Source organism: Hemicordylus capensis, chromosome 10 (assembly GCF_027244095.1).
Source record: "Hemicordylus capensis ecotype Gifberg chromosome 10, rHemCap1.1.pri, whole genome shotgun sequence".
Classification (NCBI taxonomy): domain Eukaryota; kingdom Metazoa; phylum Chordata; class Lepidosauria; order Squamata; family Cordylidae; genus Hemicordylus; species Hemicordylus capensis.
The window spans coordinates 6,939,432-6,964,787 of record NC_069666.1 but is presented as its reverse complement, the minus strand read 5'-3'; the positions used below and the strand labels follow the sequence as shown (position 1 = coordinate 6,964,787).

Sequence of the window (25,356 nt, the reverse complement as noted above, 5' to 3'; positions counted from 1 at the left end):
GGAACATAGGAAGCTGCCATATACTGAGTCGGACCATTGGTCCATCTAGCTCACTATTGTCTACCCAGACTGGCAGCAGCTTCTCCAAGGCGGCAGGCAGGAATCTCTCTCAGCTCTATCTTGGAGATGCTGCCAGGGAGGGAACTTGGAACCTTCTGCTCTTCCCAAAGCTGCTCCATCCCTTAAGGGGAATAACTTACCGTGCGACCTTATGCCGAGTCAGACGACTGGTCCATCTAGCTCAATACTGTCTATTCTGACTAGCAGTGACTCTTGAAGGTTTCAGGCAGGAGTCTCTCTCAGCCTTATCTTGGAAATACCAAGGAGGCATAGAATCCAAGGGGGAAAGTTGTGGTATTCAAGGACAAGGTAGTGGAGTGGAATCAGGAATATTAATGGTTTCATGAAAAATGTATTATGCACAGAGAGGCAAGTGCAGACTGCTTTTTCAGGGCTCTTGCTGCTGGCTGTTTGTTAGCTCCGCCTCTGCTCCAAGACTGGAATACAAGTCACTAAAGCCCCATTCAAAAGCTGGCCTGGATCAAGGAATGGATTCACCAAAAACACCACAGGAGGGAACTTGAAACCTTCTACAGGCAAGCATGCAGGTGCTCTTCCCAGAGCAGCCCCATCCCCTTAGGGCAGGCCTGCTCAACTTGCCCCCCCCCAGTTGTTTTTGGACTACAACTCCCATAATCCCCAGCCACAGTGGCCAATAGATGTAGGGTAGGCCAACTTCTGCAGGACAGCCAAAGTTGACTAGTCTTGCCACAGAGATGTCATTTTTTACTGTTGTGAGGAAAACTACTGCAGTCACTGCCTTCCATCCAGATTAAATTGCTTGTGAGTACTCCCGCTGAAACCAATGGGACAATTTTACTTGTCCCATTAATTTCAGCAGGAGCACTCAGTGCTAATTTTTGGAAGCCTGTCAGTCAGACTGAGGGGAGGGGCATGGTAAGCTTCAGCACATAGCCGGCCAATCAGGAGCAGCAGGGGACTTTATCCTCCCCACTCCCCTCCTGCAACAGACATATGGCTGAGGACATGCCAAGCCAGTGATTTTCCGATTAATAGCATCACTGCAGTGAAGGGAGACAGGATAGCTCTGAGTACCCCCTGGGTGCCCTTCAAATCTCCCGGGGGGGGGCTCATACCCTCTGTTGGGAACCCCAGAGCTAGAGAGCAATGTGGTGTTTTTGGTGAATCCATTCCTTGATCCAGGCCAGCATTTGAATGGGGCTTTAGTGACTTTTATTCCAGTCCAGGAGTAGAAGCAGGGCTAAAAAACAGCCAGCAGCAAGAGGTGGGGCTAACAAGAGGCGGGGCTAACAAACAAAACAGAGGCGGGGCTAACAAACAGCCAGCAGCAAGAGCACTGAAAAGCAGGCTGCACTTGCCTCTCTGTACATCATATCTGCCTCATTAAACTGTTAATATTCCCGATTCAGCTCCACTGTCTTGTCCTTGCTTACCACGACTCTTTCCTCTGGATTCTACAAGCAACTTCTCTGGATCCAAGCCATCGTTATCAAATCATTTGTAACCAGTTTTGTTTTTACAAAATTGTGTTGTATTCACAAAATGCCACAGATAGAGCACAATTATGCACCAAGAGCTTCTACACAAGACCCACCCATAACAAGCAGGAGTTGAACAAGATGCGGGTGGGCTGTATCCAATTTTCAACAGCATGCTTAAAAAAGAGGAATGCTGAAAAGTGACATGGGTGGGCACACAAGTCAGCGCCGGGAGTGGCACCTGTCAGGACAAGAACATATCCATTTTGTGGATGGGACGAATGTTGCTTAGTTCTCAGACTTCGATGCCCAGATGTGGGACTACAACTCCCATCATCCCCAGCCATAGTCACTGGAGGGTTTGGCCCTTGTGGCAGGGGATAATGGGAGTGGTAGTCCCACGATATCTGGGCACCCAAGCTTGAGAACTCCTGGGTTAGGTGAGTAGATTGAAAATGTGTTTATCCATTTAAAAAGTATGTATGATCAATTGATGCAACAACGCTTTGAGGCTGTTCTCACATGCAGCCTAGCCCAGGTTAGTGTAGAGCGCCAGGATCCGTGTGGATCTCAATGCTCCCGCACAGCCTAACCCACTCCCAAGCCTGGCTCTTAGGTTAACGACTGCACCTTTGGATGTTTTTCCATTTGTACAGATCTGTACCTGTGTACACTGTACACCCGTTGTACAAGCGTCAAACATAACGTGTGAATGGGCCCCTTGTTTTTCCTCAAATTACTCCAGCCACCTCTAAACCACTAATGTGTTGACGGAATGTCCTCACCGTTGCAATCGCCGCGAACGATTTGCTCTTATTCAAATGCAAACGCAATCAATTAATTAATCAGCAAATGGATGAAAAACTCATACAGTTAATTGACTGAGATTTCCTTAATTGCATGACAGCCCTGGAAGATGTCCTTTCTGTGTCGCTACACGTCTAGGGAAAGAGAGATGAAGCACGGACTGTGTGGACTCCCACAGGAATCGGGAAAGGAACTCAGCAGTGATGCCGTACATCTTGAGCAACTCAGGTGGTGACGGAAACATCGCGGCTCCCATTGTTTTATCCAGACACGGTTGTTAGGTTGCCCTGACCAAAGATGGAGCATTGGCCGGGGGGGGGGATGAATTACCACATAAACAGGGTGTCTGTTGCCGCGTCCAGGGTGCAAATGTTTGCCTTGTGGAGTCTCCCACCACCACTCAGCGTGAGGACCCTGTCTGGGCAACTTTCTCTTTGTCGGACAGCTGCACTTCACGGACAGATCCCACTCTAGGCAACAGACACCCTAATTGACTCATGAAAAACAGGGAATGGGAGTGGCGGGGAGAGGGAGACAGGAGGCGCCTTGGCCAAAATAATAAACGTGTTGCCATAGGAACAGCAAGTTCCCAGCTCTGCACCGCAAAGACAGAGCCACAGTGACATTTGCAGGCCAAGCATAGCATCGCAGCATCTCCAGAGGGGATTTCTGTTTGGTTATCTGTTGCTGGCTGCTCATAATGCATAAGCACAAAGTTTCTGCAAACTCCTGTTGGAGGAGGCGGAATCTGGGGGTGTTGGGAAGGACCCAGAGCATGGCCTAAGAAGGCACACAATTCAGCCATTTTGCAGAGACCCATATATGCCATGTTGGCTTGGCTTGGTGTGGCCAACTGCAAGACACCTCCCCTGACCCTCCTTGCTGCTCCCAGTGCTAGATCCTTAATGGCCCTGGTCCTTTTCTCTCCTCCTTTCCTGCACCATAACAGAGCTCTGGCCAAGCAGCAGCACTCCTTATGCTGACAAGGAGCTAATGGGTAAACAGTGTAACGGGATTATCCTCCCGCTCTCCCTGCTTCTCCCACACCATGGGCTGCAGAGCAGGAAGAAGCGGCTTTGTAGCAGTAGTGGAGTCAGCCCAACGGCGGCCTGTGTTCTGCCCCACCAGTGACGCCCCATGCGCACAACGTCACATGCACGGGGGCATGGCTCAGGCCGCGGATCGCTCCTGGAGAGCTCTCGCCCTCTCATTTCCAGGCAGCGTTTGCTGCCTGGCTGCCCTTTCTGCCAGACAGCAAATCTTGCCTGGAAATGAGAGGGGGGTGACTGGGGGCCTTTGGGGCAATCGGGCCATGCCCCTTTTGCATGTGATGTCACGCGCAACAGCCCTTTTCATTGGCGGCCACGGCTGCACACCTGGTTCCTGATGATGGACCTCAGGATTAGGAACATAGGAAGCTGCCTTCTACTGAGTCAGACCTTCGTTGCCTCCAGCTCCAGACTGTCTATACTGACTGGCAGCAGCTTTCCAGGGTTTCAGGCAGGAGTCGTTCCCAGTCCTACCTGGAGATCCTGCCAGGGATTGGTCTGGGTGCAGTTACTTGGTAGGACAGCACCATCCTGCCCAGTGCAAGGTCCCCACATGATCACTTCCCCCATCTCCTGCCTAGATTTGTACTCACACACAGTCAAAAATCAGGAGCACCCGAAGCTCTCAGTTTATGGTCATGAGAACAAGTCGACTTGTTCTCTCTCTTGTCAGGAAAGAGTAATGAGCTCTGGCCATGGACAATGCCTCCTATTGAGGAGCCATCTGCACAATTGGTTAAAGGAGTTTTAATGTAACATACTGAGAAGTGGCCAGCTCTCCTTTTAAATAAAATGTTACTGTATGGGCCTCCATCCAGGTTAGGTCAGGACCATGGTGCACTGAGTGGTAACTTCTTATTTATAGTATTATTGTTGCTGCTGCTGCTGTTGTCAGTTAACTTATTATTTATTTATTTATTTATTACCCCTTGTGCAATTTTCTCACCTCAACTCACGTCTTGGAAGCTGCTGTGCCTTGCAAAGTACTTGTGTAGGTATGAATTTTACAGCCGACAGACACATAGCCTTCAACATTCCTAGAGCCAAGTGAATCTGGTGTGAAATAGCAAGCAAAAAATGCTTTTTAATTTTTTTTTTCACTAGAGGGCTCTCTTCAGCAGAAGGATTTCCTTTCTTTATGTAGTAGTAAACGGGAAACTCTTGAAGAAAACGTTTTCAGTAGTACATCCAGAAATCCAGTGAAGATTGCCAGTTGTCCAGAAAAATATCCAGCCTGGCTGCTTCTTTTGAGTTTGGGCAAATTGCTAGTAAAGCAAAGTACAAGGCCATTTTTCATAAGGTCATACTTCGAAATTTAATAGCAACAGGGCTTTGCCAGGATTTACCACAATCACCCTGGTTTTGCAATCTGGTAATGAAAGATTTTGGTTACTCTGTCATAAAACTGTAGTATATACTGGGGTAAGCTTTTCCCATCAGAAAAGTTTACCCCAGTATAGAAATCTGATGGGATAAGGCAAAATCTCAGCCTGGTCCATTGTAAAACTACCCACCAGGAAAGCTTACCCCACTGCAAGGTGAAATTTTGGTCTAGTCTGTCATAAAATTGTACTCATCAGAAAAGCTTACCCAGAATGGAAATCTGACGGGGTAGGAAAAATTCTCGGTTTAGCCCATCATAAAAGTGTACATATCAGAAAAACCCGCACAGTGTGGAAACTTGATGAGGTAAAGAAAAATCTCAATCTAGTCTGTCAGAAAACAGTACCCATCAGAAAAGCTTACCTCAGTATGGAAACCAGGAGGCTGCCAATAAGTCATCCAAGCACCTATTGCCATCACCGTCGCTAAGGGAATCTTCTCCCAAACTCTTGTGCTGCTGACCTTAGTGGCAGAGGTGGTCCAGTACACTCTTCTACAGCTGTGCTGTTCACAGCCACCATCTTTTTTGGCAATAATGCACTGCACTTATCCCTGCCATAGAGACACGCACATTGCATTACTGGTAAATAAAGATGGTGGGCTCCAGAACAGCTGCTCCACCACACCATTAAAGGGGGACTCAAAATGGTACTTATCTGAGAGCCTGTCTTTCCCCCATGCCATAATCTCTCCCACTGACTATTTAAGCCCTTTTTCTGCTTTTGTAAATAAGGAGGGAAGAAAATGGTAGCAACGGCGGCGGCAGCCAGGCCAGGGGCCCGGCAGGGGGGAAAGATGGTGACAGTCGGGCAGCGGGCAGGCGGGCAGAGAAAACAGTGGGAGCACGCAGAAGAAAGCAGCAGAGGCCAGGTGGGAAGAAAACAACAGCAGCGGCAGGGGACGGGCAGGGGAAACGGCACGGATGGGGGAAACATTGGTGGCTGGGTGGGGGGAGTGGCGGCGAACTAGAGGCGCAGATGCTCTGTACCCGGCCCAGCTAGTTGTTATTATATTCCTAATTTATGTATTAATTAATTATATTAATTATTAATTAATATAAATAAGAGATTAATAAGCATTATTAATAAATGTAAATAATTTGTTCAAACTGGTTTATAAATATTGTTTAACAGTATATGATTTCTTTTTACAGCCTCTGAGTTCATTTCCATGTTCTGAAAATGTGACTAATTGCATTGATTGAAGTTGTCACCTGCTGAGGTAACAGCACTCACCATATGCTCAGAGACACATTACCAAATTCTTCTTAAACACTGCTGTCACACGGATCCCCAGCTTTTGCCGTTGCCACCAGCCTAGCCAAACTGTGTTTCCATGGTTGTGATGTTGTAGGCCAGTACAGTATCTCGGACATCAGATCTCCTGCCCTCGTGGCATGAACATCATGAGCCACTGGAAAAAAACAAAGGGCTAACTTGGCAGCTGACATGCTATGTGCAATGCTCCCTCTGCCTTGCAACAGAATGTGCATGCAGTTGTGCTAAATGCAAGAACTGCATGGTTGCAACTGCGCCATGGAAGACCTTCTGAAATAGTGGCCGTTCCGCACACAAGTGTCTTTGCGCAATTCTTACGTCTAGCGCAACTGCCCGCACGTTCCATTGCAAGGCGAACAGTCCACCCACATCTTCTTCTGAGGCATGTCACTTTGCATTGACTCCTTCCCTTGGAAGTGGGTATCCCTTTATTAGCTGTCCCTCGGGAACAGAATAAGCCTCATTTGTGTTGTGGGGAGACTAGACCGGTTTCAAAGCAAAGCCATTGTTTGCCTCAAACTATCAGCTTAATTTGGCTCAGACTCAAAGAGAAGTCTTTGATTACTTTCCACATTCTCCAGGATTTTTCCAGGATCTCCTAAACGGAGCCATTGTCCCAAAGGCAGAGGGGAAAGCTCCTTCTGAATGCCTAATTAATTCCCCATTATTAGCATTTCTTGCAGAGAGCAGATGCGGCCTCCCGTCCTGTCACACAATGCCATCTGCTGTTCCCGCAGCTGTTATTCCCATGTGAATGTCTGCTCCTCCTGGTTCTATATTTAATGGCGGCACCTCCACACACATTTCGGAGAAAAGGAACACCACTTAAATGTGCCACTTCGGTGCCATGCTGCCATTTCAAGAAGCGCCAAGATGGCGCCGTGTGTGTGTGTCTGTCTGTCTGTCTGTCTGTCTGTTTATTATTTATTTATTTCAGATATGTCTATCCTGCCCCTCCAGCACAGTGCTGCTCAGGGCAGCTCAGAGGAATGGTAAAACAGATAAAACCATATTTTATCATATTTTAAGGGGCTCGCTAAAAACAGGACCCAGTTAAAACCAACCTTTAAAAAACGGAAACGTTTAAGAATGTAACAGTCCGCCAAACACCGATGGCAGATAACAGCACGAAAAGCCTCTCTAAAAAGAAGGGTCTTCAGATGTGTGTTTTTTTTAAGACCCTGAAAGAGGGAGTGTGGTGAAGCTTCTGCGGAAGAGCATTCCAAATCTGAGAGGCCACAACCAGAAAGGCCCTAGCTCTCACTCCCGCCAACCAAATCTCAGTCATGGTCAAGGCCTTGAACAGGGCCCGAGCTGTCCATCTTTTACTGAAAAACCAGTTTAATGTGGGTAAACTGAAAATGTCATACACAGGATCATCTGGGGGTGGTTTGAGGGAGGGGAAACAATTGACTACTGCAATCCCAATACACAAGCACAAGGCGGCTCCATGTGTCTCCAGCAAGTCACCCCGCAGTAGGGTAGCCATGTCCCCCAGAATTTAGAGTAGCCCCAGATTTTGTCTCCTCCACCCGGCTGCTAAATTCCACCCGGATTTACATGGATTTCAAATGCACTGCCCAGATTGCCCGGATTTTACTCTGGATCCGATCACGCGGAAATCTGTCAAATAAATAAATAGAATGCAAATTAGTTGCAACATAATTTGTATAATATGCAAATTAGGCCACCCAGATTTGAGAAGCTTGAATATGGTGACCCTACCCTGCAGATGACCGAGGATCTGGGCACTCCACTATGAGAGGAAACAAAGCTGGGTCGGCCAGCTTGCACTGCATGCACAGCCCTCAGTGCAACAACAGCTTCCCTCTGCCTGGCCCCTCTAGCCACAGAGCTCTATGATAATTCAGGCAGCTGGTGGCTGGGAGCATTTTTTATTTATTTTTTTATAGTGATTGCACTGCATGACCCAATTCCGAGGTCAGCCAGCAGCAATTTTTGTCCCACATTGGTTTGGATCGAGGGAGAAATCTCAGGCTACCCATGTTTGGACGAAGTAGGTTGGCAGGTGTCCTCTGACTCCACAGAAGCGCAAACAGCGCTTCTACCCAGCTTTTGATCGTCATGAGATCAGCCCTAAAGATGTAGTGTTAAAAGCAGTGGTATCTGATTGCTCTTAAGGCATAGGATAGTCACTTGTAAAAAAAAAAAGGTTAGAAAGAAAGAAAGAAAGAAAGAAAGAAAGAAAGAAAGAAAGAAAGAAAGAAATCTTATTTAAAAGACAGGTTTGCCACCTCGGGGAACAGGGATACTGAGTCAAGAAAGAGGAATCTGTGCATCAAATCCACGTTGCCTGTGACGTTTTCAGCATTTCTTTGTGTAGCAACACCAGCTTTCCTCGCTCACTACGCACTGAGAGATAATTGATATTTTTGTTCACCTAGTAGGAAAAGTGGCTGATCTGAAATGTGTGGTTAGATGCAAATTGGCCAGGCTGCTTTTGTGCGAATGACTCGCTTGAGGGTTTTCCCATCAACCCTTGCAAATAGGCACTAAGGGCAAAATGTCTCATCAGCACCCTGGGGTTTCTTAAATGGCTGTTTGGCAATAATTCTTGCAAGCCTTGCAGCCGGGCAGTAGCTGAGATGCAGCAATCCAGTTGTTGTTAAGCAACTCTGGGGCCTAATTCTGCATTCCATTTCATGGGTGCAAAGTAGAAGGTAGTGCTGTCCAAGATAACCAAGATCCATGGGTGTAAATCTGTTGAGAGGAGCAGAATTAGGCACCACGAAGCCCTCCTGAGATAGCTAGGACGCTTCTGGAAGGTTTCCAACCTTTTTTCTTTTGCGGACTTTCTCTGCGGACAGCTGCTATAAATTTCCTCCCTATCTGCAGCAGGCTGCCATTTAAGTAACAGAAAGATGCGGACGTTGGGCTGGATAGCAAGAGTTTGCTGAGGCAAGGGCTTTCTCCATGGGGAACTGCTCTCAGAATTAACGTGCTGCATTCATGTTGCTTGATGGGTCTTTTATAGTCTGGAGAAGCAGGACAGTGGGGAGAGATTCCATTTCTCTTGGGGCTTTAAGTAATCAGATGCTTATGATCGTGGCATTGTGAGCAGATGCTCAATATGATTCGTTTGCTCCAGGTCTCCACCATGTGTTTTGGTCATATTATCAATATTGTTATTAATAATAGCAATAATAATACTAATAATACAGCATGAGCAATGTACAGTCCAAAGGCATACCCTCCAAGATGTCACTGATGAAAACAGAGTCGTGTGCCTGTGAATGTGTGGCATACTATATTGCATTTACCTGAATCCAAAACTAGGTTTCTTCCAAATTCTTTCATGTTAGAAATCAGGGGGTCATCTTAAATTCAGAATCCTCTTCTTTTTGAGTAAATCTATCTATCATCATCATACTTTATTTACGGTCTTTGACCAAAAAAGAAATAAAAATCTTTACATAGTTAAAAGGAAAAATATTAATAGAAAGGCAGTTACACATGTGTCTTTCTAGGCAGTGTGTACAATTTAAAACACAACAAATATACAACAGAGTTTTTTAAAAAAACAACTTCGCAGAATAAAAGTTAAAACAATTTCATGAGATAAAAAAACAATTAAAGAGTTTAAAATTAATTTCAGTTAAAAGCCTGAGAAAACAGGTGTCCCTTCAAGGTCCTCATAAAAACCAATCAGATATGGAGGTACTCTTATTTTGACAGGGAGCATATTCCAAAGCCTGGGGGCAGCCACAAAGAAGGCCTGGTCCTGAGCCGCCACCAAATGAGTGGTGGCAACCATAATCCAACCTCTCCAGATGATCTTAATAGGTGTCAGAGTTCATGGCAAAGAAGGCACTCTCTTAAGTAAAGTACCCTGGACCCAAGCTGTTGAGGGCTTTATAGGTAATAACCAGCACTTTGTATTTTGCTTGGAAACATATCAGTAGGCGATGCAGTTCTTTTAAGATAGGTGTTTTATTGTCCCTTCAGGTTGCCCCAGAGACCAGTCTGGCTGCCGCATTCTGTACCAATTGTAGTTTCTAGACTACAGACAAAGGCATCGCCACGTAGAGTGCATTACTGGGCCAGTCATGTATATCTCAGCGTAACCTACCGCACAGGGTTGTTGTGAGGATAAAAAATAACCACGTACAACGCTCTGAGCTCCTCAGAGGAAGAGCGGGATATAAGTGTAAAAATAAATAAATGAAATGAAATGAATTACAGTATAACCTGTTTTTAACCTCTATTTTTAAGAGGATTGTCTTAAATTCAGGGTCATCTCGTATTTGGGTAAATATAGTAGGTAGGGGGCATGGCTGAGCAACCTGTGAGGCATGGTGTAGGATTCTGACTAAAAGCACGCCACAAATGGAAAGCAGGTAATAAAATGCCTGCAAAGCACATTATTTCACCAAAGCCGATGGACCAAGTGCATACCCTCCACTTGCAGATGAAAATAGGGATATGCTCGTGTAATAACCCATTCTCACCCCAGGGATTACTGCCCAACCCCCCAACCCCCGACCTTACAAATTTGGGGTTCTGGTGGCACCCTAGGCAAAATTGGACTTGGACATCCCCCCACCCCCTCCGCCCCACCCCAGCTGAGAAGCATGGAGCCTTGGCTTGAACTTAATCCACGCAGTCGCAGGCTGCCAATTTGTGAGGTGCAATGACCATCCAGCATGCATGACCAGCGAATAAGGATGTGCACAAAACATGATTCAGATGCCCAATCGCAGCACATCCCCTTAACACAGAGGAGGGATTACACGTCCCCTTTAACTCGGCAGGTCCACACCTGCTTCTCGATGCCACTCCTTTGATCATGGTGCCCCCCCCCCACCAGCTATCATCGCGCATGGGCAGCGCTCTCCCCCAGCTGCCCCTGCACAATGCCAGCATGCACATGGCCTCCACTCATGCACGGTGGCCATTTGCATGGTCAGCATGGTTGACACTCATACATGTGTTTGTGTGAATGACTGTACCATTCATCTTAGAAGTGAATCTGGGGGCAGGCCCCCTGAAATCCAGGATACAGAGAGCAACTGTCCTGCTGTACCTGTGTTTATAATAATGCATGAATAACCATGGCTATGCACACATCTATACCTGTGTATGTCCACTGTACACTCATCGTACACGTGTTGAACATTTTAAAATGTTCATATTTTTGAAATCTTTTTTTAGACCTGTTTGTGTCTCTCTTTGTCATTAAAATTTTTAGAGGACTGATGTTGCATTATTTACTAGACCTTTGGGTTCTTATTGTATTTTGTTTATTGCTTGAATCCAGGAGATATGTACCCTTTAATTGTAGTGAGGGTTGAACGTAACATGTTTTGTTTGGGTTGGACAGGTGCATTTCGACTAGGACGGCCAACTCTGATTGATGCTATTTCTGGAGATATTGTAGTATGTCCCAGTCCCTTCGCACCTCCCTCTACACCCCACCCCCATTATTTCCCCCCAAATAGGTTTCACAAGAGCAAGCCTGATTACAATCTCCAGGATTTTGCTTCCAATTCCGGGAGGCTCCCGGCCAGGCCAGATAGGCAACGTCAACCCTGATCACCCAAGGAATATAATTACACCATGTCCGGATTAAAAGCCTCCTGTCCCTTTAAATATCAGGCTGTGATTTCCCACTGTCGTCCTCCCTCTCCCTTCGGAGACTTCCAGCCCATCCCCTTCGCCCCACCCAAGAACCACTTCCTAACCTGATTGGCGAGCTCCAGCCTTCTCTCTCTCAGAAGGCACTGCGACTGGTGCGCCTGCACGTTTCGTCACAATGCTCCCCTCCCTCTTGATTGGCTGCCTTGACCGGGGGGGCGGATAGGGCAGCCTCCTGTTTGGGGAAACTAGTTACTTTCAAGCCCCGCCCCCTGTTACATTGTATCTTACCTTGAAGTGGAGGGGGGCAGAGGGCATGAGTGGTGGCGGCGATCTGGAGAGGGATCTCTTGTGATCTGCAAAGACAGACACCAGCCCGGGGAAGATCTCGCAGGTGAGTCCTTTGCATTTTGTGAGCCGGCTAAGAAGTCGCGGAGGGGGGAGAGATGGTTTCAGGAGACCAAGCAGGGCAAAAGGGCTTGGAGGAGGCCGGTGCCATTAAGTATTGGTGTAATTAACAAACACTGCTAGGACGGAGATTTGGGAGTGCTTGCATTTGTTCCCGCAGAAAACTGATTTCCAGTGAACCAGTATGCGATCAAGGGGTTCGGTGAGATGGTTGGTTCTGCTAATTGCTGTCCGCCACGCTCCGTCAAGAGGCTTTAAGCAACCTGCAAACAAATGCTAGGGAGGGGAGAGGCAAAGGGAAAACGGGAGAGGGAGGGAGCCACCCGTAATTTCAATGAAACCCCAGATCGGTGTTCTTTTCATTCTCCTAACTAGCAGCTGGAGCCCTTAAAGGGGATGTGTATGTGCGATTGTAATTCAAAGGGTTTCCAGAGTTTTGGAATGTGAAGCATTTTTCCCACGAGCTCCATCAAAAGCCTCTTGGACTCCCTCTTTGATGCAGGCTTGAGTTGGGATGGTGTGGAGAATTGCTTGTGAATGCAAACTAAAGAGTTCACTTGTGTGCATCGTGAGCACAGATTGCACGCTCAGAATCCATGTTAAAAAGTACGTGGGTTATTCTGGAGGGACAATTGCTCTTTTCCTGAGTGGGTTTTTTTCTTTAATGTGTGCGGTTTGAAGGGGGAGCTACTTTGCAGAGTGTTAAGATAATAATACCTCTGGTAGTATTTGCCTGCTCTCTTAACTGAATACCCAGAGGGACCTTAATTGGGGTCATGGATTGCTACTTTCCTGCAGGACCTTGTCCCCTGCTGATGTTGGTATAACAGACCCTGATCTAGTCTGTGTCTGTTGAGCTCAGACAAAGGTTTAAAATCCAGATTATCCCCACCCCCACCCCCACCTCTGCCCTCAATTGTCCAGGTTCATTTGAGGCTTTATAAGAAATGAAGTGATTCAGGAGTGGTTGGGAAAGGGTATACTTTTAGTGACCTATATCAGATTACTCTGTCTGCAAAATAGAACCCTGCAGGAAGCCTGGGTAATTGGTTGTGTTCCTTTGTAAGCTGTCTGCACCTAGAGAGTAAGCAGTGTGGGATGTTCTTTTTTGTGTGTTAAAGGTGGTTGTTTTTTTTTAAATGCTTTATTAGATAAGAACCAAGCCCTCATTTTAAGAGCACCCATCAGAGCCCTTTGTTATCTCCCGCAGTTCTTAAAAACCTGACTCCATAGTCCACAGCAAACAATGAGCTTTGCTTTGGAGACTGGACCGCTAAAAGGATGGACTGCAGAAACTGTCAAGAACCTCTCTGGGTTCTTTGTGAACAGAAGCAACTGAGCTGTAGCAGACAGATGGGATTTCCATTTAGACTTTTTGTACATCCTTGCTTTTTCTACTGGCCCTCCCAAAAATGTGAATGTATGTGTATATATAAGTGTGTGTGTGTGTTTAAAAACTTTAAGCCCTATTTATTTCCAACTGTAATAATTGCCAAAAAGCAAATCAAGTCCTTGCTCAGCAGAGTCAGCCTTCAGACCCTGATCTTCCCAGCTCGGTCTTGTGGGACCCAGCTCCTCGCACAGATGGCGGCCTTCATAAACTCACTGTCTTTGTCTCCATTGTCTGCCCGCCAGTTTCTTCCCCCCTCCACCCGCCCCGTATTCCCTAAGCTTGCAATGGTTTCTCTCATCCAGCATGCTGTGCATGATGGTTTCTGTATTCTAGTGCACATAATCTCTGCTCTTTCTCCATCCCTTAAGTAAAAAACAAACAAACCCTGAAACTTATATGATTTCTGTTCCCTTTCTGCTGTTATGACCAGGGCTGTGTGTTTACAAGAGGATAGGGGGTGGTTTTTAAATTCTGCACCTAGAAGAAACTGAATCTGTAACCTGTATAAAGTACATACACACACACACACACACACACAGAACTACATTGCACAATTTATTTCTGTCTGTATAGCTTACTCTGCAGTTTTTACTGTCACTTATTCTCCTCATCATTGGGTAGGTGGGTGCAGGTGTCCTACATCCTGTCCTACATCCCTTCCAACCAACTGGAAATAATCTCATTCAGTCAGTCCTGTCAGGTTCTTTCCTCAAGCAGTGCCCTCCTCCTTCAAGCATATCTTCACAGTCATGAGGCCTAGAAACTTGTTCTCTTTTAATATATATTACACACACCATTCTCACACATGAAATCTCTTGTATGCATTTACTGCATTTATATCCTGCCTTTCCTCCAAAAAGCTCAAGCCACTTCATGGCTAAGGGCGGATATGAATCCAGAGCTGCTTGGTCAAAACCCAGCCCCCTGAGCTAGGGCCACACAACCTTAGCCCTCTCGTAGTTCTTGACTACCACTCCCATCACCCCCCATGGCCAATAGTCAGGGATGCTGGGAGTTGTAGTCCGACAACAGCTGGAGGTCCAAAGTTGTTCAGCCTTCCTCTAACCACTGTGCCCAGCTGTTTCCTAGATATTTTCTGTTTGGAAGACACTCCAGACAGAATGGGATGTCTGCATCCCTGAACTGGAGACATCCCAGCCAACATCCTTCCCTTCATCAGCTTGCTGGTGTGATCTGGTTCTATCACAAACTGTAAACCTTGTCTTAATAACCCCATAAGAGCAATTTGCCCGATATTAGCTTCTTGAGCAATGCAGCAAAGAGCGAGTGGAACAAGACGGACAGGACCAGAATGAATAGGCTGCGGTTAGGAAAATGAACTGTGTACGCTCCATCCTTTAAAAACTAGATCCTGTGCCAAGGAAACTTTCCCTATGCCCCTGTACTCCTCCTGTGGTCTCAGCGAGATATGGACATTTGTGGCTTGTGCATAGTTGATTTCTCTCTTCCCTTCCACAGGGAAGGAGTTTTGAGCAGGCCTGCTCCACTCTGGCCCTCCTGCAGATGTTGGCCTACAACTCCCATAATCCCTGGTTATTGGCCACTATGGCTAGGGATTATGGGAGTTGTAGTCAAAAACCAGCTCTGTGTGTGTGTCCAAAGTTGAGCAGGCCTGGTTTAGAGGCATGTAGCACTCCAAAGCTCTACCTCCTTGATCAACGGAAGTCTTAAGAGGGGGAGAGCTGGTCTGGTGGTGGTGGTGAGTGTGAATTGTCCCCTTGGCTAAGCAGGGTCTGCCCTGGCTTGTATTTGGATGGGAGACTCCATGTGTGAGCACTGGAAGACACTCCCCTTAGGGGATGGAGCTGCTCTGGGAAGAGCACCTGCTTGCTTGCATGCAGGTGGTTCCAAGTTCCCTCCCAGGCAGCAACTCCAAGATAGGGCTTGGAGAAGCTGCTGCCAGTCTGTGCAGGCAGTACGGGGCTAGATGGACCACTGGTCTGACTTGGTATAAGGCAGCTTCCTGGGTTCCTAAGAGGAGCCCTGCTTGCTTGGCCAGGATCCTGCTTCCCACATATCCTTTTGTTTGTTTATCTAAGGCTTTCTATCCCACTGGCCTACCCTTAATGGGTCCTCAAGGCATCTCATGGCCGTCGGCACATTGTCTAAAGCGAGCCATGATTGTGACTGCCAGAGCTCCTGACCTAGAGCCGGGTCCTCGCCGGTCCCTTGCAGACGGCACTCGCGCGATTGCTACATCGTGGCCTGTCTTGCTTAACCGGAGCTTTTCCTGCCGGCTTGCCTGCTAGGAAGCGTTTAGCAAGAACAGGCTGCACCAGGCCCCCTGACGCGACCTTTCCCCGCGATCCTGTCGCTGCTCATCAACTTTACATCCCCCACCCCCGTGGCTGTTAGAGCCGCTTCAACTGGCAAAGCCCTGCGGTGGGGGGGCCCCTCCTGCTTGCGCTCGGTACGGCTCCTGCCTCGGCGTGGGACGCCAAATCAGTGCCGCTGCAGATGCTGACAGTTTTATGTTGTCAGCCTCGGGCCGGCTGGCCTTTACACACCACAGCCCGAAGCCAACTGGTGCCTTTGAATTCCTGCTCGGGAGTTCACAGTGAAACACCAGGCGAGGGCAGGGCGCTTACCAGAACAGAAGAAGCTGCCTTCTGCTGAGTCAGACCCTTGGCCCATCCAGCTCAGTGCTGTCTACACTGACTGGCAGCGGCCCTTCAAGGTTTCAGGCAGAGCTCTCTCCCAGCCCTGCCTGGAGATGCCTGGGATTAAACCTGACGCCTTCTGCGTGTGAAGCAGATGTTCTTCCGCTGAGCCATGGCCCCACTCGTAAGGGGAATATCTTACGGTGCTCACAGGGAGTTTCCCAGTCCAATGCAAACCAAGGCAGACCCTGCTTAGCAAAGGGGACCAGGCATGCTCGCTAGTCACAAGACCAACTCTCCTCATGTCATGACCCAGTGACCTGTGTCTTTTGGGTCATGTCTTGTGGGCAATGTCTTGGCATGTGAAGGCTCATAGATTCGCACTTCTTGCCTCTACAAGCTGTGGTCTTGTTCCCCTTCACATTTTGCCACGATCGTGAGTGATAGAGCCTCTCCTTTGCATGCCGAAGGTCCCAAGTTCATTCCCTGGCATCTCCAGGTAGGGCCGGGAAAGACGCCTGCCTGAAACCTTGGAAATCTGCCGCCAGTCAGTTTCGACGACTGTCCTGAGCTAGATGGACCAAGGGTCTGACTGGGCGCAAGGACACTTTCTTGTGTTCCCATGTTCTTTGCCCAGCACTTTTTTTTTTTTGCAATGGGTATTTGTAGCTATTTCAGCCCAGTGACCAAGGGAAGAGTTTGCTGGTGCCTAAAAGATATAGATGGGTCGCCAGCTCAGCCTCCTTGGGAGCAAGCTTCACAGTCGTGGTGCTACGACGAAGAAGGCCCTGGTCTCTCCATCTGCCTCCTGTCTCACTCCTTGTGGCTGGGTGCCCAGAGAACCGCCTCCCAAGATCATCACATTGCAGGGACGGCTTGATGTGGGAGTAGGTGTTTCTGTCTGTGGGATCAGGAGGGTGTACATTGCTTTTGTAATGATAGTTTAATGGCTGTACTGATGTAGTGGGAATGGTGTGTTTATACTGCATCTTATAAATACAAGACTCACCAAAGCAGTGAGGGATTATTGGCTCCAAGTTCCAAGTTCCCTCCCTGGCAGCATCTCCAAGATAGGGCTGAGAGAGACTCCTACTGAGAACTTTGGAGAAGCTGCTGCCAGTCAGTGTAGACGGTACTGAGCTAGATGGACCAAGAGTAGAAGAACTCAGTAGAAGGCAGCTCCCTATGTTCCTATGAGATGCCCGGGAGTGAATCCAGGACCTTCTGCATGCAACCATGTCGATGCACTGCTCTGGCTGGGGATGATGGGAGTTGTAGTTCAGCAACAGCAGGAGGGCCAAGTTTAACACACACACACACACACACACACACACACACACACACACACACACTAGAATCACACTCCCCAGAGTCTTAGAAGCATGTGCCGGCTGCATTTATTTCAGGCTGTGCAAGTTGCACCCGCTGAAGCCAGGCGCCTCCACCCAGACTTGCGTTGCCTGAAATAAATATGGGTAAACGCCTCTAGTGCCACGCCGAATTAGGACGGCATTTTTCAAGGCTGCGTTCCACGGGAGTGTGCTCCCCTCTCTCTCCCCTTTCTGTGCGCAGTTCCGCATCAGCCCTACTGAACAGAGGGCAATTCTGTCCCTAAATTGATTGGCTTCCCTGCTGTCGGCTGATGTTCTGCCTGTGAAAGGACCATATCACTCTTTCATGTGACGGGGCGGGGGGGGGGGACCTCTTTCCAGCCCGTTTCTGGCAGCTGCCAGAGTCCTGCTGTCAACGTTTTCTCTTGTTTGCCACTAAGTATACGCTGCTATTTTTACTTCCCTATGTGTTGTTTTACTGGGAGGTGTAATTAGGAACAAACATCTCTCTTTAGGGCTAGCCAGCTGTTTCTTTGCGGGGACATGTTACTGCAAGAAGGACCTGGGGTGGGGGGGGGGGCTTGGCTTGGCTTGTTGGGGTCCAGGGAAGATCCCCCCCCCCATCTTGGAGGCAAACAGACTCCGATCCTCCAAAGTGATGGGGGATGTCTCGTTGGAGGTGGCAAACGGCAGTGGCTGTTGGGTAGCGCATAGATGCCATGTCGCTTATGAGCAGTGCAAAGAATGAGCTGCAAATTATCCGTGCAAATAAGGGGAGATGGAGCAAATCCTTCCATTGGCACCAGAGGTGGAGGTTTTCTGCAAATTGTTGAACAGGAATTCTTTTCTTTGTGGGGGGAATCCCATGGACTGTGTACGCATTGAAATTTTACAGATTTTTAGTGACATCCTAAAGCATGGGTTCCCAGCCTCCCCCCCCCCCCCCACAACAAGTGTGTCCTCCTGTTGCAAACCTTCAGCTCACGTACCTCGTAGAGGGGTGCGTGTTTGTGTGTGTTGTTTAAAAGTTACAGTTAGGCTGGTTACTACAGTCATTGGCTTACATCCAGACTCAGTGATTCGTGAGTAAAGGTAAAGTGTGCCATCAAGTCGATTTCGACTCCTGGCGCCCACAGAGCCCTGTGGTCGTCTTTGGTAGAATGCAGGAGGGGTTGACCATTGCCGCCTCCCGCACAGTATGAGATGATGCCTTTCAGCATCTTCCTATATTGCTGTGGCCCGATATAGGCCCGATATACACCCGATATTCCTGAGTGTACTCTCTTTGAAACTAATGAGACACGTAAACTTGTTCCAGTAGTTTCAGTGAGAGTATTCAGTCCTGATTTTTTTGAAGCCAGTCAGGCTGAGGGGAGGGGTATACTGAGCTTCAGCACATAGCCAGCCAATCAGGAACAGAGGAGCAGAGTCTTCACCTCCCTCCCCTTCTGCAGTGGGCACATCTCTGAGGAAGCATCAGCCTCAAGCCAGTAATTCTCAGATGGGGAACAAATAGTGCAGCTGCTTTCTGGGGAGGCAGAAGAGTTCTCAGTACCCTTGGGAGCCCTTCAAGGACCCTCAGGGTATTAGTACCCCCAGTTCAGAACCCCTACCCTAAAGGGATTGTGATCTGATTTGGCATGTTGTTTGACCTACATATTTAGCTTTTTTCAAACACCCACCCACCTTTTCTCCATTTGAGACACCATATTAAATAATTCATAGATAATATCAAAGTACTGTGATCTTAGGAAAAACTCCTGATATATTGATACTAAAATAGTCGTCATTTCAAGAACTCAAATTTCTTACCATGATAACACTATCTTTAACAAAAGTGAATGACTATAAGGCAATATTTGATTTTTCTTCAATCTTTGTTCCCTCTCTCCTCTCCTCCCTCCATCTCCACTGCTCTCCTCTTCCATCTTTGTTTCCTTCCATCCCACTTCACAATCTTCAGACTCATATTCACTTTTATATTTATATTACTCACCTGTTTACAAATCGTTAAAACATATATGTACTCTTTCACACACTCTCTAAGATAATTTAGAAACGTGTATTACAGCTTTGAAATGGCCAAACCTGCCCTCGTATTGACTGGACTGCCATTATGTGTATTATGAAAATGGATGTTTAGAAATGGAAAATTTTCCATGAATCCCACATCTCTGGCTGGCACTGCTTTTAATTGCCATTTCTATGTTAGCCCATGTGTGTTATTGTTGCAGCATCCTTGTGCCTGACACTATGGAGTGAGAAGACGAGTCTCTGCCCCAAGGGGCTTGCAGTCTAAAAATACTAAACAGAAGGGGCTCACAGTCTAAGAATACTAGATACACTGACAGGTTTTGTCAGTGTTTCCTCTTGATTTTAATTATATTAGCTTGATTAGTTCAGTTTCATTGTTTAGTAGATCTATAAGTTGGTTGTTGCTGTTGTTGTGTTAGACTTCACTTGGGTGGCCGTTATGTGCTTCTTCTGGTCAGTGACTGTAATAAAGATGATGTTAACCCCTGCTAACTGGGCAAAAACTAGAGGCACCTTTTTAATATGGTGATTCTCTTATATTTAGCAGGGGGAGAGCAACTGGCCCTGTCCACCCCCAGCACAGCATCCCTCCAGTAGCTGTTGCTGGTGTCTGTCTTATGTTTCTTTTTAGATTGTGAGCCCTTTGAGGACAGGGATCCATCTTCTTTATTTATTATCTATGTAAACCACTTTGGAATCCTTTGTTGAAAAGCGGCATATAAATATTTGTTGTTGCTGAAGATGATTATATGGATTCAGGGAAAGATTTATTTATTCGATGTTTATACCGCCTTTCATAAGATATCCCAAGGCAGTTTACAAAAGTTAAAATAGAATAAAACTCCATAAAAATAACATTTAAAAACTTAAAATCAGTTCAACCATAAAACACTCCCCGAAAAAACCACCAACCCGTAACAAAGATAAACAGAAGCAGGAAAGCTGAGACCCTCTGCAGTCCCAAGGGGGTAAAAGCCTCAACAAATAAAAAGATCTTTAGTTTTTAAAAAGCGGACACTTACTGGGAGAGCATTCCAGAGCCTGGGGGCAACAACAGAGAAGGCCCTGTCTTTAAACTCTCTCAATGTTACACGGAGCAGAGGCCCCTCTGTCGACCTCGATGGGCGGGCAGAAAGCCTTGGGAGCAGGCGGTCCTTCAGGTATCCAGGGCTATATAAGATGTGGGGTGAATATGCAATAATTTCAAGTAACTTGGTTATAGTGTAGTACTAAGGAAATAGTCCAAAGGGTATATATTTTATGGTGATGGTGATAATAACACCATTCTTCAGTATACTTCATGGCCTCCGTTTCAATAGAGAGATGTGCATCCCTCCCCTCTCCTGGCTCTTCTGATAATTGAGATGTTTGGGGTTACATCAGGGGCTCTCAGATTTGGGTACCCAGATGTTGCTAGACTAAGGATCTCCTCTTCTTCAGCCACAATGGCATTGGCTGTGATGGGGTCATGGGAGTTAGTCCAATCACATCTTGGAACCCAAGTTTGAGAACTGCTGGGTCATATGGATTTGTTACAGGAATATTGCCCAATGACCTAGAAAAACGAAAGAATATTGCCCCATGGCCTGGACAGTTCAAATCTGACATCCTGATTCCTAGAGATTTTTAAACAGGGTATCTGTATTTCTCTCTCCGGGAAACAGGGAAACAGAAAAGTAATTCCAAATGGTTAAGGTACTTCCAAATAACCCAGAAAGCTGAACTCTGGCACACGTGCAACCTCAAACACTTGGATCATTAGAAATGTCTGGAATGGGGATATGCATACATCTGTCCCTTGAAAGATGAAGTGGACTGCAAAAGGGTGCCCTACTCTCACACTAGTTTGCTGACATTTAAGACATCTGTAGCACAAGATGCTGCTTCCTCAGGAGTGACTCTAGAACAGCTAGTTTGGGGAAACAAAGGGGTGTCAAAGAACGTTAGGGGGGCAAAGATTTTGCTATGTATTAAATACTTATAGAGTAAGCTGATTAATGTTAATTTGCCTTATTGACGCTTGCTTGACATCTTCAAGCATTTTGGGGAAATGGGTCAGATTCCTCTTAGCCAATGCTGTCTCTTTGGATTACTGCTGCTACTACAACAGATATTTATATACTGATTTCAGCCAAATTCTCAAAGCGTTTTACACAGATATAAATAAATAAGATGGCCCCCTGTCCCCAAAGGGCTCACAATCTAAAAAGAAACATAAAGGCAGACCCCAGCAACAGCCACTGGAGGGATTCTGAGCTGGGGCTGGAGAGGGCCAGTTGCTCTCCCCCTGCTAAATAAAGAGAACCACCACTTTCAAAAAGGTGCCTCTTTGCTCAGTTAGCAGGGGTAACCTTTTAGGCAAACCCTTCCAGTCTGCTTCCCGGGCTAGCTTCCTCTTCCTGTCCAAGACCATAGCAGGTGGGATTCACATGTTACCCTTTGCTTGGCCTTGAAGTCATCTCTGCCCTTCCCTCATGAACTTGAAGCAGCCTGGCCGGGGTGTGTGTGGTCAGGCTTAGAATTGGTCATTTCTTGAAGAATGCAAACTGAATTGACTAGTGTGTGGCCCTATGAAATATGCATGCTTGCATGTACACACAGGCTGGCACTGGAAGAGTAATTAAAGGAGAATTTATTCCTTCCTTCTACTAGTTTTTGTCATCTCCCTTCTAGCTTTCTCAGCAGATTCCACCCCTCTGCTCCCCCAGCCTGGCATCTTACTGCTGTTGGTCTCTGTCCAAAAGTTTGATCCAGGTGCCTTCAAACCCTGCCCTGTTCATCTCTGGAGGATTATGTGCATGATTAGATTTCGTGCTGACGGAACATGTTGCCCTTTGAGTCACTCTCCCAAAGCAGAAGCTGCTAATGCCACACAGGCGGACTAGAAAGACCTGAGGAACTCCACCTGCATTGAGCAAACCTGCGGTGAGAATCGGGCCCATCTGGGAGCACTGCCCCCAAATCCACACTTGGCTAGGTCAGCACTGCACAACTAGTGACAATGGCCACAAGTTTAGATGCCTCTTCAAAGAGGATTAGAAAAATGCATGCAGAGTGGCCTATTGGTGGCTAGTGACCATGGTGAGTAAATAGAGCTTCCTTATTTGGAGGCAGTCTACCTTGGAATACCAGTTGCTAGAGGCAGCCTGCAGGGGAGAGCAATTGCCTTTATACTTCTGGGCTTCCCAGTGGCATCTACCTGGCCACTATATGAAACAAGAAGCTAGACTGGTAGAACTTTCACCACATCGAGCAAGTCTTGTATTACCTTTATAGCCTTCTATAAAGGTAAAGTGTGCCATTGGTGTCGACTCCTGGCGCCCACAGAGCCCTGTGGTTTTTCTTTGGTAGAATACAGGAGGGGTTGACCATTGCCATCTCCCGCGCAGTATGAGATGATGCCTTTCAGCATCCTCCTATATAGCTGCTGCCTGATAGAGGTGTTTCTGGGAGACATACCAGTGGGGCTTCGAACCGGCAACCTCTGGCTTGCTAGTCAAGTCATTTCCGCGCTGCGCCATTAGGTGGCACTTTGGCATTGTATATCTCCTCAGTAATAAATAGCATGGTGTTGAAGTATTGTGCAGATTGCTGGATCTCATGGAAGCTGCTTCATCTGCACGGCTTAGCAGATGGAGCTACTTCCCTGGGGAAGTCTGGTTGGCTGCCACACCTCTTGCTTGTTGGTGTGAAATGCCGACAACTTGGGAGAGCTCTGACTGCAGAGAAGTGTGCAGTACGTGCGCCTCTTTAAGACCCAGCCGTTCTGTTTTGTTCCGTTACCTACCCTTCCTTGGCCTTCAGGGGAAAGCATGAAAGTCTCTTAAATGGGTGCATTTGCATACTGAGGATAATGAAATTGCTGCTTAATGCAGGTCCTTGAACAGGCTGGGTATTCTCTGTGGGTGTTTACAGAGGCTGATGCCTGAATCAATGCCCCTTTTTAAAATTTTAGCAGATTCATACATATTTCATCGTATTAATCACTTTGGAGATGTAAAGTGTCTTGCATCGACTCTTGCTCTCCAAAACTTGGACTTACTCCCAAACCGGGGTTAAGCTTCAAGGTAGGGGTGTGTGTGTGTGTGTGTGTGTGTGCGCGCGCGTGCATGGTTTGTAATAGCTTTCTTCTTGTTGCCCCGTAGAATTTAGCCCAGCCTAGGGCCCTAGATCTGCAAAGGCGCTAAAGAGAATTGGATTTGTGCATCAGGTTTGCATCTACAGTAGCCTCTTGCCGGCTCGCCTGTGGGAGAGCGGTAATTACCTGTAGGCAACGAGAAAATGAATCTTGACAGAATATGTGATTTTTTTCCCCCCCTCCCCTCCATCGTTTCTAGGTCACAACTAATTAATGTGGTTAAAATGGTATTTTGTCTGGGCTTGGTGAGACTTAGCTCTAGGCAGACAAGACTGCTGCATGAAACCAACACGTGAAAGTGGAGAACGGTCTGGTGCCGGTTAGTCATGTCTGACCCGTGTGCTGATGCACTCACCCTTCTCTTGCATGGAGGCTCAGGAGGGTGAGAAGCCTGGAAAAATGGCGGAGTGTATGTTGATCGCAAGGAAGGTCCCACTCACCCCCACCATGCCTTTACTATCCTTGGGTGACAGAACACTTGCATGGGGCATTTATCTATCTATCTATCTATCTATCTATCTATCTATCAATCATATTCTTATACTGCCCGAAACACACGTCTCTGGGCAGTTTACAACAAAATAAAAACAGAAAATAAAACGTTAGTTAAAAACACAAACAAGAAACTTAAAACACAACCATTGAAAATTTTTAAAACAATATTCTAAAACAGGGATTCTCAAACTTGGGTCCTCAGGTGTTATTGGACTTCAACTCCCATAATCCCCAGCCTCAGTGGCCTTTGGTTGGGGATTATGGGAGTTGAAGTCCAATAACACCTGAGGACCCAAGTTTGAGAATCCCTGTTCTAAAGCAACATTAAAACCATGGAAACAATATTAAGTAGAAGCCTGGGTGAACAGATGCATCTTTAAAGACTTAAAAAAAAAAAGCTGTTAGCGATGGGGAGGCTCCTATTTCACGAGGGCGCGCATTCCACGGAGAAGGCTCTGTTGTCCTATTCGGAGATACCCAGGACGAGCAAAGTAGCAAACCTACACATATTCTGTTGGATGTCCTTATGGCCTCTCTACACACATACATGGGATTGTAAGGGTCTCTTATAACTGAGAACCCCCCCAGCTTTCCCAGGGCGCCCAGTCCCTGGGACAACTCTTGATAGCAGTGTTCTTGGTTGTAAGGGCCAGGGGCAGCCCCCGTTGACCCTAAATGCGGCCCCCTAACTAATGGTGTATTGGTCCTGTGTGAAGCTTCAGTTGAAGCTGAATACTCTGCACAGTCCACCTGGCACCGTTTGGAGAGTACAGCTCTCACTGTGCTTTGCTCAGTGCTTGGGTGGGGGGTGTTCCTTTTAAGGGAAACGGAGCCCTCTTGAACCCCTGCACTATCTTGGAAAGCATGTGTGGAGTGTTGGGAAGGCAGCCCTTCCCAGTGCTTTCCCCACAGAGCTCACATAGGAAGCTGCCAGATACTGAGTCAGACCATTGGCCTATCTTGCTCAGCATTGTCTTCACAGACTGGCAGCAGCGGCTTCTCCAAGGTTGCAGGCAGGAGTCTCTCTCAGCCCTATCTTGGAGATGCTGCCAGGGAGGGGACTTGGAACCGTCTGCTCTTCCCAGAGCAGCTCCATCCCTTGTAAGGGGAGTATCTTTCAGTGCTCACACTTCTAGTCTCCCATTCAAATGCAAACCAGGGTAGACTTTGCTTAGCAAAAAGGGCAGTTCATGCTTGCTACCACAAGACCAGCTCTCCTCCGTTGCCCTCAGCCGATCGAAAGGGAGTCGGGGTCAGATCCCCAGATCCAGAGTGGCGGAGATGGGTGTCTCGAGGCGCCCAGCG

At 47.3% G+C, this 25,356-nt stretch overlaps 1 protein-coding gene and 1 long non-coding RNA gene across 4 annotated transcripts in view; both read left to right on the top strand.

Moving 5' to 3' along the window:
• The window catches only part of LOC128334859 (uncharacterized), an 83,360-nt gene extending 77,370 nt beyond the window's left edge, over positions 1-5,990 (top strand). For 2 of the 3 annotated variants that reach the window (XR_008311428.1, XR_008311426.1), the window contains one exon: positions 2,428-5,894. This is a non-coding gene — a long non-coding RNA (uncharacterized LOC128334859). The other variant, XR_008311427.1, reaches the window with a different exon arrangement.
• Positions 5,991-11,901: 5,911 nt separating this feature from the next.
• KLHL25 (kelch like family member 25) overlaps positions 11,902-25,356 on the top strand; it is a 28,658-nt gene continuing 15,203 nt past the window's right edge. The window contains exon 1 of the mRNA XM_053272118.1: positions 11,902-12,025. The gene's annotated coding sequence lies outside the window, so the exon portion shown is untranslated. The remainder of the gene's footprint in view (positions 12,026-25,356) is intronic.